Consider the following 11,865-nt stretch of genomic DNA (forward strand, 5'->3'; position numbering starts at 1 on the left):
TAATATATCTTAGTATTCTGAAAGCTAGCCATTAAATCAGTGAGTGAGTGAAAAAAGTATTACTTTTGCCTATGGCTTTGTTTTAAGGCTATGCATTAATACACATGCTGAACTGCTGAGCAGGGTGAAAAATGAAGGATTAGTGATCAACACTAGTAAGAATAATTTGCTCTAAGCACAAATGTACAGTGCTTTTTGCTCACAATATAAACAGTGTTACTTCAAAGAATCTCCTAGTATCTGGATAATTTAGTATTTCTTAATACTAAAAGCCATTTCTTATGGGTTTTTATGTGTTCAGAATAATAACAATATTTAGCTTTAATTCTCTGAGTAAGTATTAGCAGAATTACATGTTAATGAGTTAACAAATTCACCTCCATTTTATTCTTAAACCCTCCACACAGAAAGACATCAAATATCATGTTAGTTACACAGAAAAATAGTGTGTTGTTTAGCCAGGACTGTAAAAATAGTATAAATTCCAGATCTATCCATATCCTTTATGCTGAAGTAAACCAGAAATAAGATACAATGGGTATTCCTTCTCACATATTCTTGAGATGGGTTAAAGGCAAGGAATCTATGCTTTGGCTGCTGGCCTCTCCCTCAATGGAAAAATCTAAAATAGGTTAATGAGAGTCAAACAGCCCTGTAAAGCGTGCTCTGGACTTGCTTCAAGAATGAAATCTATAGTTACCACGAAAAATACTTAGCCCTTAAAGAGCTTTTACACAACCTTACTATATTTCAACCTGTTTTCCTGATTTGAGATACAGTTTGGCTGAGAGAACCATCAGCATCTTTGAAATTGTGATTCACAGAATTTTTCTGTGTGGGAAAAGACCCACAAGAATCATCAAGTCCAACTCTTAATTGAATAGTCCACAACCTTTGGTGTTAGTAACACCATGCTCCAGACAACTGAGCCAATCACAGGGCCATTACTTATATTTCTTTATGGTACAGCTTCTTGCCAGTTTTTTCCATCCTCAAGACTGTGTGGAGGATGTTCAAAAGACAAACAAATTTTATTCCTAAGGATTCTTCCAGATGATTCAGAATAGCCACACCCTTTTTTAATTTCCCCCTCCTTTGGAGCTGCAATTGCATGAAGGATAGATGAAAGAATTGCACTGAAGTGGCTGCATTCGCATGCTGTCTTTAGACCCTGGAAACACACAGGAACAGTTAGAAAAGGGGGCAGTCTTATTGTAAAGCTCCCAGTTACACAGTAAATTTCTGTGTGGAAATGCATTTCCTGGAGTGTATGCTCTCTGTTGTATTTATTCCCATAATCTCGTCTCTAATGCAGCTGAGCTTCTTGGATGCACAAAACTGTTCCTTAGCATGTGTGCGGCATTGTTTGTCCTGCTCAGATTATTATCACTAGCTAAACTACGAACTGGTTTTATTACTGACAAGATAGGTTTATAATCCAGCTGCCAAGGCATTAGCAAGAAAGGATGGCTGGATTTTGGTTAGGGCACTGCCTCAGGTGGTAGGAAATCCAATTAGGTTCTTGTCTCTAGGGCAGGTTTTTCTCTTTGGCTTCTGGAAAATCACACTTTTTGTATCAGCATCAGTGTCAGCATCACAACCCTGTTTAGATTATTACTATTTTTAGGAGAAACAGTATCTTCTAATACACATAGGCAAAAATGTACGCAAAATAACACATGAAGCTTTCAGAGGACAAAGCACAGACAAGCAGGATCACAGAAAATTTTAAGTATGAAGATGTACCACTAGTGACAAAGAAGAAATTGAGTTTAAAGTGAACACACCTTTGACTTTCCTGATGAAACCAAAGAACAGCTTGCTGACCCAGGTATCAGAGGCAGACTTAATGGATGGGGTAAGCCTTCCCAGCTACCCTACTATGGCACCAAGTATATCATTTGCTAGTGGGTGGCTGCTTGGGCATTATTATAGTGCTTCTGATATTACTGGGATACAGCAAGTGGAGAGTGGGTATACAGAAAATAAGAAAACACTTAGTAATTCAGGTTTGTCACAGGGTTGCATTTGGATAGAAATTAAAAAGTTTTCAGCAGATTTACCATTTGTTGCTGTTGGTACAGTAAATATAACTGTATTGTCCTTTGCAAGACTGTTGCTTTTTTTTTTTTTTTTTTTACTCACCCATAGAACATTAGTTTGCAAAGAAAATACAAAAAAAGTGCCTATTCATAGACTTATCATACTGTAGTACTAGTAGCAGATTTTATCTACAAAAAGCTTTTACAGGATGAAATTGCTTGAATTCAATTTAAAATTAACAACTGTACACTCAACTTTCAGCCCTTTCTTGGGCAAAGTTCATATTGAAATTGAATTTTACATTCCTTTGGACTGAAAAGGAACAAAGAGGCAAAATGATTAAATGTTTATTTTTATAATACCTGTACTGTAGATGGAGTAAAAAAAAAAAAGCCTCAGCCACTTGCTGGACATTAATCGGAAAAAATGTTTCAGAGGTAAGAGAGATATGTGACTCTATATGCTAACATGTAAAACTGTATATATGAAAAACATACAATGAAGAATCATGTTTTACCCAGGGTTACCATTAGCATAGTTACTATAACCCTGTTATTATCTATTTTTAACTATATACTTGCAGTTTCCTGTAAATGATAACATGGAATTTTAGTCAGTCATTTAGAGTTTGTATAAAATAAGGAAACTAGAAAATGAGCGTATTCTTAGTCTGTAATTGCATTTTACTATAAGGTATATAGAATTAGTTTCATTTCTGAGTCTTCAAAACTCAATGCATATTTAATGATACAGACCTTTGCACAAGGTCTGTCAGCAGGGAGCCTTATCCTGACAGAAATCTACTCACACTTTTCCCCATCCTGAATCCCAAAGCAGGTTAGTAGAGCCTGAAAAATGAGTGGCAGAGAAGAGGAATGCTGAGAGATACCCTGATTCACAGCTACTTGCTTCTGCCTGTGAACAGGATAGCTCTTTCAGGTTTCCTTACTGATATCCAAGATTAAATATTTGGCACCTCCATTATCCATTCTAATTCCTTTAGTTGGAATATACTATGTGAATTTTATAATGTCCTAATTCTGTGCTAATTCTAGTTTTAATACAGTAATTAATTGTGGTTATCTCAGAAAAAAAAGCAGTTAATGCAGACCTAATCTTGCCTGTAGTAAGTGCAAGTGTACATTTACTATAATTGTCAATTAACATCTCTATTCATTTGGTACCTCTTCTCAGGAAAAAAAAAAAAAAATCAAGACAGCAGAGCACATAATCTCTTTCTGAACTGAATGCTTTCCTGTCTGTGACCATCTTCTGTTCTCCAGGGCACAGAAGCACTTGGTCATTTGTTAAATGGCAATAACCCTTACTCCATGCTTTTTATGGACAAATGGTTAGCTAGCTTTTACACCCTCAAAAAGACTAAATTTCTTATTTACTATAGTAGGGAGTTACAACAGACTTTGCCTTTAGCCCTTTTCCACGCCTAATTTTACACAGCTCAATAAGCAGAATTAAATTGTTTAAATAGCTTATTTCTGGACAGCTGGTTCAGTCTTATTCTTGCCAACCCATATTTTTCTCCAAAGGATTCCATGCATTTTACTTTATTATTTTTCATTGTTTGGGAGGGAAACAAATATCTCTCAGAAATTTTATTCTACAAGAAGGAATAAAGAAGAACATTAAAAAATTATATATTGTTATAATTTCTAGCAACTGGCTGAATTATCTTAAAGGTACAGCTATACAACTACCGGCAGCATCCAAAAAGCTCTGTAAAAGCCAGTGATGGGCATGAGAGACTTCACTGACCTTCCTCCAGATAGTCAAGGGAAAACAGGGCTTGCTAACAAATGGAAATCATCTGAAATCTGTGGAGGCTTTTCTCACCAATACCACTGGCAATGTGCAAGTTTGACTTTCAGGCACCACCAAAGTAAACAAGAGTGTGTTTGTAATCTGTTTTGCAAGATTTGCTGGGGGTTAATTTTTCTATAATCCCACTTCTTTCCACAGACCTGACTTCTTCCAGTCATTCTTCCCACTGAAGTGTCCTACAGCCAATTCCAGTTCTTCTTTCCCTGCTTTCAATCTGTTCTAAGGAATGAAACTCTCAAATATGCTTGCTGATCATGGCCACTTCAACATAACAGAACTCAATACTGATTTTTTACATTTATGTATTAGTCATTCTTGCAAATCAATCTTGACCTTCTGAGACTTCATAAAATTCTCTCTCTGACCTCTTCCAAGTGTCTACTCTGGTCTAAGGGCTCAGATTTTATTTCTGTTCCTTCTATGGAATTCTGTGAGACAAAGGATTTAAAAAAGCAGAATCCCACTGTTATATCTCACTCTATCCCAATTCTTGTTGCCATTTCTCTTAAAGGATTCAGAAACCACACTCTGTGCTGTTATAGTCTTGGATGGTAGCTTCCAGTCATTTGGGAACAGTATTACTGGAAATGTTTTCTGGGCTGGGAACAAGTTACAGTGGAGAGAGCTGTCAGAGCAATGGCATTTCAGGGTCAGCTGCCCATGTCCAAACAGATGGTGTCTTGTTTTCTCTTATTAAAAAATCTTCCATGCAGAAAGTAACAGTGTCAGATCTTGTCATGCTAATTTAGCCAAGTTCAAAGATAAAATATGTACTCCAAAAACACACAAGCTACATGGTCAAAGTGCAAAACACATATTTTGATCAATGTGCTCATTATGAGATAAGTAATTATATCACCAAATTTCCCTTTAGTTTTGATTGGATAAACACATCTAAGCTACTTAACTTGTTTGCTCTACATTTCCCGCTTGACCATCGATGAGGTATGCTGGGTAGCTGGAATTCAAGAGCTATATTTTCCTTTCAAGTCTGCCTAGCTGTAGAAGTGAGTGCATAAGATCTATGACAATTCAGTTTGATTACCAAGAAAACTTTTGAACAAAATATGCTTTACATGAAAGTCCGGTAGCCAGTGTCTTGATTCTATTGAAAAAAGTGATTTTAGTAGAAACATGAATTAGGTCTTCAAATCAAGTATAACATCTTTATAAAAATGAATATAGGCTTTTCTACTTTTTCTAAGACAAAGGGTACAGCCTTCCAGAGAGATAATGTTCTCACTATTGCTATAATCATAAAGATTATGCTGAGGATGCAAATATTATTTATGTCTTTTTAAGCAGATTTCTGCCTGTGACTTCAGAATGGGCAACCATTCCCATTATGTAGATCACCCATTGTGCAGAGGGTTCCTTTCTTATTTCCACTCACAATAATAGAACAGACTCTGGAAAATCTGTGATACAAAACAAATGGTGAAAACTTGACCTGTGGATTTCTAAGGTAAAGGTGAGATAAAAAATTGGGAAGGACCTATTTAATATCTGCTTCTATAAACATTGTCAGTAGACCTTTAGGATGTGCTTTAAATAAAAAAAGAGTTCCTAAGGATATGTTGCATAGAAAAATGTAGGTTTAATTATAACTTGTATTCACATGCCTGCATAGTTTAAATTGGCTCATATGAATAAAAGAATTACATTAGTGTGAACTGGTAACAGGCATTCAAACTCTCAGGCATATGTTACTACTTTGTCCTTTCTCTTAATGTCCTACCTAGATGAGACTAAAACCTGACACAAATGTATGTCCCATACCAAGACATTATTTCTTATTTATTTTTTGCATTTATTTTATTCTTTTTGCTGGAAAGCATATTACATTTCATTTAATACTCAGAAACTAAGTAAGTTAAAATGCAGAAAAACCTTTAAGCTCCGAGACTTTGTATCTGATGTTCATTATATCCTGCAAGAGATGAAATGGTCATCTACACATATTGCTGCAGTGCTTTGCCAAGCATATTTCTAATATATGCTATGTTTAGACTACAGGCAAAGTTTGGTTTTATGAGTTTGTTGACTACAAACTGACATCTTGAAAAGACATGAGTATTAAGGAAGACAAGGCTGAGGTATGTTAAGATGGGATAACATGTTCAGTATAAATATGAAACACAAGGTCATATGGAAACTATAACTTCTTTTGTTTCAGAATTAACTGTACCTTAATTTGCTTTGAGACTTTATAATTCCTCTCACCAATTCATATGTGCCATTATTGAATCTTCCTCCTTTAGAGTGAAGAGAGAGACTGATGAAGACAATAGTCACCCATGTTCCAGGGTCCTGCAGAGCTTTGTTTCATGACCTTCCTCTCCTTTGGACAGGCAGACCTGTGGGATGGGCACTACTAATCTTCAAACACAAGAGAGGCATTGCGTAGGTGATAAGATACATTTTCTTTTAGTAAAGCAATGACTTTTTTTTTCACACCTTAGTATGACTAGGATTAGAAAAGTTATGAATATAAGAATAATTTTCTGAGCCTGAATAAGAAAGTAGAAGGCTGTAAGAACTGGTTCCAAAACCAGTCCATTTTATAATTTGAAGGAGACTGAGTACTGTGTCTCTCATTTTTGGGGGGATAGATTTGGAGTACAAGTATAATTCTAGCCCAACAGAGCTCTCATCATGGAAACAAAGGAAAAAGCTACAAATGGACACATGTATTTGCATGTTAACACTTGAGTCTAACTGTACTGCTTCTATTTACATATTCATTCAGTAAAAAGGCAAAACAATCTGAACATGAGAGATAAATATTTGAACACTTTGTAAACAATATTAGAAACAAACGTACTACAAACTTTGAGCAAAACTGTATTAATGTATACATTTCTTAAAATGTACCACATTTAAGTCACAAAAATTGAAAGTTTCAATTGAAAGTTCATCCCAGAAAACCAGACATTGTGAGAAACAATACTAGATTTCCTAGGGCTTTCCTCCTTGCTGATTCTTAGCAGGGATATGAAGGTAAGGTACAACATCTAACACATCTAATGGAGTTTTCTACAGTGCCAAAAGCAATAGAGAGTTCAGCCTGATCAGAACTGTGAATTTATTTCTTTAAATCTTCACAAGACCACTATTTTCACAATAAAGAAATCAAGCAAAGGTGCAAATGCTTTCTTAAGTGTTTATGAGAAGAAACCTAAATCCCTAAGTCTAAGGCTTCCAAATTCCTCCGTTTCTTAAACACAGAAACCCTGCCACCAAGGCAGATATCTGTGGCCATTTAATCTTCAAATTCTGCTAACAGTTCAAACAAGGTTACCAGTTTAGGACTAGGACTCTTGATTTGATTTTTTGCTGCTGTGGGACCGTTTAGCCATGAAATTAAAAATGAATCTACAGCACTACCAACTTGAGCTGGGGTGACATAGAAATGAAAAAATATCATATGTAAATTCCAGCCTGCTTGGCAATATAATCTATTCAGATTTCCTTATGCAAATTTTTTTTTGCATAATTTTATCAACAGTAACAGTTTTGATGCACAGGAAGGAGTAAATAACCTGCATAAAATCAACTGTAATATTACAATCACTTTATTAATATCCCATAGATTTAAATTGATTATTCATTATAATTGTATTAAATTTATATCAGTGTAACTACCAGTGGGAAACTGGTTTCTACTTTTGACCTTGTTCCACCATTAACCTTTGCTTTTAAACTGCTTGTTGTTATTTTGCCAGTGAGGTTACCTAAAGGTCAGCCAAATATTTCAGGAAACAAGAAGAGGGAGAACAGGTGAAAAATCCTTTTCAAAATCTGTTTGCTTGTTTTCATATCCATGTGTTCTTTTACAGGGAAAAAAAAAAAAAAAAAATATATATATATATATATATATATATATATATATATTAAAAAAACCAAAGTACATGTGGCAACCAAAATGCCAGAAGGTAGCAAAGCATTAGAGCAAAGAGAAAGAGACTTTTGACTGAGATGTTTTGCTTCTCTCATAGCGTTCATTCACCTTTGGCTGTAGTATTGCTGCATGTTGACATTTGTCAATATGTCAGATAAAAAGCTGCAAATTGCTTCAAGCACTATTTACGCAGAGTACCTTCTCCCTTTCCCCGTGAGTTACATGAGTTTGATTAACAGCAGGCTCCAAGTCACTTACTGAAATCTGAGCTGCAAATAAAACTGCTGACTGCTCTTGGCATCTATTTAATATTCAAACTCTCCTAATGAAAACCTCATTCTTTCATTTCTCTGTCCAGCTCTTTTTTTTGTATTTATGCCCTTCTGGATATTTCTAGGAAATACTTTTGGTCACAATTGGCCACACACATTTATTGTTAAAATGTATACTTAGAAATGTATTACCATTAGACTGTTAAAATATTTTTTCCTATCAGTTTTCCAGCTGCTGAACAAGAGAACTCTTCTAACTGATCTTAACTTCCTATTTGGTCGTACATTTTGTCTGTTCCTGCCAGTGAAGTCAGAGATTGTTTTATCACATCATTTGTATTCTTGAACCAACCACAGTTTGTACTTCTAAGGCATCCAATTCTAAATTTCTAGCCATAATAAATAAAGGGATTTTGTAGTGTTGGGGAGCCTTTATATAACTGTATCAGAATACTGAGTCAAAGCAGTCCACATTTTTATGTGAGTATTTTTTCCTAAAGATTTTATTAAAGAGCAAGTATATGGTATTAACCTGAAGGTAAAAATCATGTTTTGCTTTCCTGCTAACTATCCTATGAGTAGCCAAGATGACAGTTTGTGCAGGTCTGCTGTAACAACTTTGTACCAATGGAAAAACTGATGTTGAGAAGTATGAGTAAGGTAGCCTCTTCCAGTACTTTCAAAGATAATAAATGCTTTGCTTCTCAGTTTTAATTAGAAGGGTAAAATATTGTGCCCCTCCCCCCTCCAGTAATTAATGTTCTCAAACGGAGCTATCAGGGCTCCTTCTATCAGTAAAACCTGGTGATTGTGCAATCACCTTCTTGCTAAGAATAAAAAAAATTATCACTTGCCTTTCCCCTATTAAAAATTGGGTAGGATCCAGAGATCAAGGTAAGAAAAAAACATACCATGCACTTTGTCCTCTTAATGAATGAAATTATTCTTATGTGGCAAAATGGTTTAGATTATCTGTCACTGATGCGCTACTGGATCTTTTTGTTTTAGGGCACCTTTTAATAGTAAAATACCCAGTTTTCTGGTAATTCAAGCCATAATGTGCCAACGCTATACCTGTGTACATCTACTGGATGAACAGCAGCACTGATTTCTACAGGACATCTACACAAGTATTATCTTGATAGAATCTGTTTAACTAATGAGACTGGAAATTAAAGCAATATGACTAAAAGATGTACTACAGTATGCCTGTCATTCAAGTTGTTTTTCAAAATAATGCTCACCGGACAATTTGTCATATATACAGCTGACTAGACAATTAAAAAAAAAAAAAAAGTACTAATTCCATTCAAATGTATTTGGAAATAGGCATATTTATTAGTGTTTACATTTTGAATTCCCATTTTGCTGACATCTGTTAAGTAGCAAACACATCTTTATGTCAAATCCTCTGTCAGAGTTTGCGAACTGCTAGTGCTACAAAAGCTTGAATTTGTCAGGTGCTACTCTTAGATTAAAATGTCCAAACTCATTAAATTGCACTGGATGATAAAATGTTGCACTCAGCACTTTTCAGGGTCAAAGTCTGAGTCCCAGATTGATTATTTTTCATACAAGTTTACAGAAAATTATTCTTGTGATAGGATTTCACTAAAGATAAACTTGTGCTTCTGTGCATAAGCTCACTTCCATTTTTGGAACCAGATTAATCACCTCACAGCCAACACATGATGTTTGCTCCATTTAAATACTCTGATCTTTCCTTCCTATCTTGACATATGAGTTCCTACTGACAAGCTTCTTCATGAAGATAACTAACACCCCATTAGGTATATATTCCAGTATGAAACGGAACTTAATTTTAGATGAAAGAAATCAGGACTTGCTAGAAAAAATCCCAGCAACACCATGGCTGCTATATAGGCTGGAAGGCAGATGTTACAGGACTTGTATTCTCCTTACATTCTGCTATTGTTCAATGTTAATCTCCCCTTTATGTAATAAAATTAATGGGCCATAAGACTATGCAATGGCCAAAGGAATAATGTGTTTACAGTGAACAGAATGACTAATACATAAATTTAAGCTTGGCTTCTCTCTTGATCAAGTTTGTGATATTATCAGTGTATACATGAGAATTTTTTTGATTTTTTTTTTAACTGATTTTGTGTTCAGATCATGATGTCTTGTTTATAAACTAGAAAGAAAATTGCATTTATAAAATAGAATAAACATTTTTCTTTGGATATATAAACACACTGCATCTTCATAATCAGATCTATCAGCTTCATATAAAACAGAGGGATCTTCTTTTTCTCCAGATGTGCATCAGTGCTAAGTAACTGAACTACATCTGAGAAATGTTATTATAACTCATGGCTACTTTCAGAAATTCTACTAGCTTTGATTGTGATGTCTGTCCATGTTCAAATATCCTTCCCATTATCTTCCAGTAGCTGAACTGAATCTTCCTTCTTGCAATGAAAGCCCATTACTTCTCTTCCTATCGCAGTATCATCTCTGAGCAACTTTCTACACAGAGATTATATTTTCTTCTCAATCAGCTATAGAGGAAAAAAGTCCCAATCCTTTCCTATCTTTCTCACAGGAAATAGTTCTGAAATATGCGCTTGTGCTTGATGTTCTCATTTCAGTCACCCTTCATTTAAAGAAGCATCAAAAGGCAGCAAGGCTCAAGAATGATGTGTTGCTGCTAAAAAAAAGAAGAAATAAAGCATTTTAAAGGTTAAGGGGAAAGCAATACAAAATGTTAAAAATCACACGTGGTAACAGAAGTATGATGAAATCAGAGTTTCTTGCAGCTCCTGTGTTAGATTATTGAGAGATCTACTTTAGCCAGCTCTGTAGTGGCTAAATTAGTCCTTACACTGTAGTTTCCCCCTGTCAAAAGGACATTTCAGGATCAAGAGGTGCCAGCAATTGCTGTGACTACATGGAAAACAGTCAAAGTGCTGAATAGCAGGAAGGGCGAAGTCTGTATCCCTCCTTCCACTCATTACCTATTAAAGTACTAGAATCAGTGAACTTTTAAATTATTGAAAAGAATAATAATAATAAAAAATCATTCATACCATCTAAATTAAACTTAATTTGCTACGCAGATGTATTTGGTATTGAATCCCAAAGTAAAGTAAGGACTGCCAAAGGAATCAATTTTTTTCTAGACTAGATGTATGAGGGAAAAGAACTGTCCATTGACAAGGTGTGTTTTGGGCAGGCAGGAGGGGAACATCTTACCAACACTCTTCGGATATAGTAACCGAGACCGTCCACAACAGGCCTTACAAAATTCAGAGCAGCAATTGTAATTTCCCTTCCCCCACCCCAGTTTACTAGATCGAGGCAAACTGCTTACCAATAGCCTTACAAATACTAATTCCCAGTTGCTCCTGGCTCCTCAATTACACCTCCTTTCTTCAGCTCCTTACCTACTCTCCTAGTTCTTTTAGCTACACTCTGTTTTTTCCCTTATTCTTTCACTTGATGCCTCATTTTTAGATTTCCTATTCCACTGCGATACACATGGAGGAGTTTCCTTCCATTTCTCCAGGTGTCAGGCATTCCTGCTAACACCACAAATTTGTGGTAAACTTCCAGGTTAGGATGTCATGTTGCAGTAGGAGACATGGGCGTTGCTTTCAGGAGTGCTTAGGGGAGTTATCACAGAATCACTTAGATCGGGAAAGAAACCTATGAGACCATCGAGTCCAATCTATGACCAAACACCACGATCTCAACTAGACCATGACACTAAGTGCCACGTCCCGTTTTTCCTTAAACACCTCCAGCGATGGTGACTCCTCAACCTCCCTGGGCAGCCCATTCTAG

Source organism: Hirundo rustica, chromosome Z, assembly GCF_015227805.2.
Source record: "Hirundo rustica isolate bHirRus1 chromosome Z, bHirRus1.pri.v3, whole genome shotgun sequence".
NCBI lineage: Eukaryota > Metazoa > Chordata > Aves > Passeriformes > Hirundinidae > Hirundo > Hirundo rustica.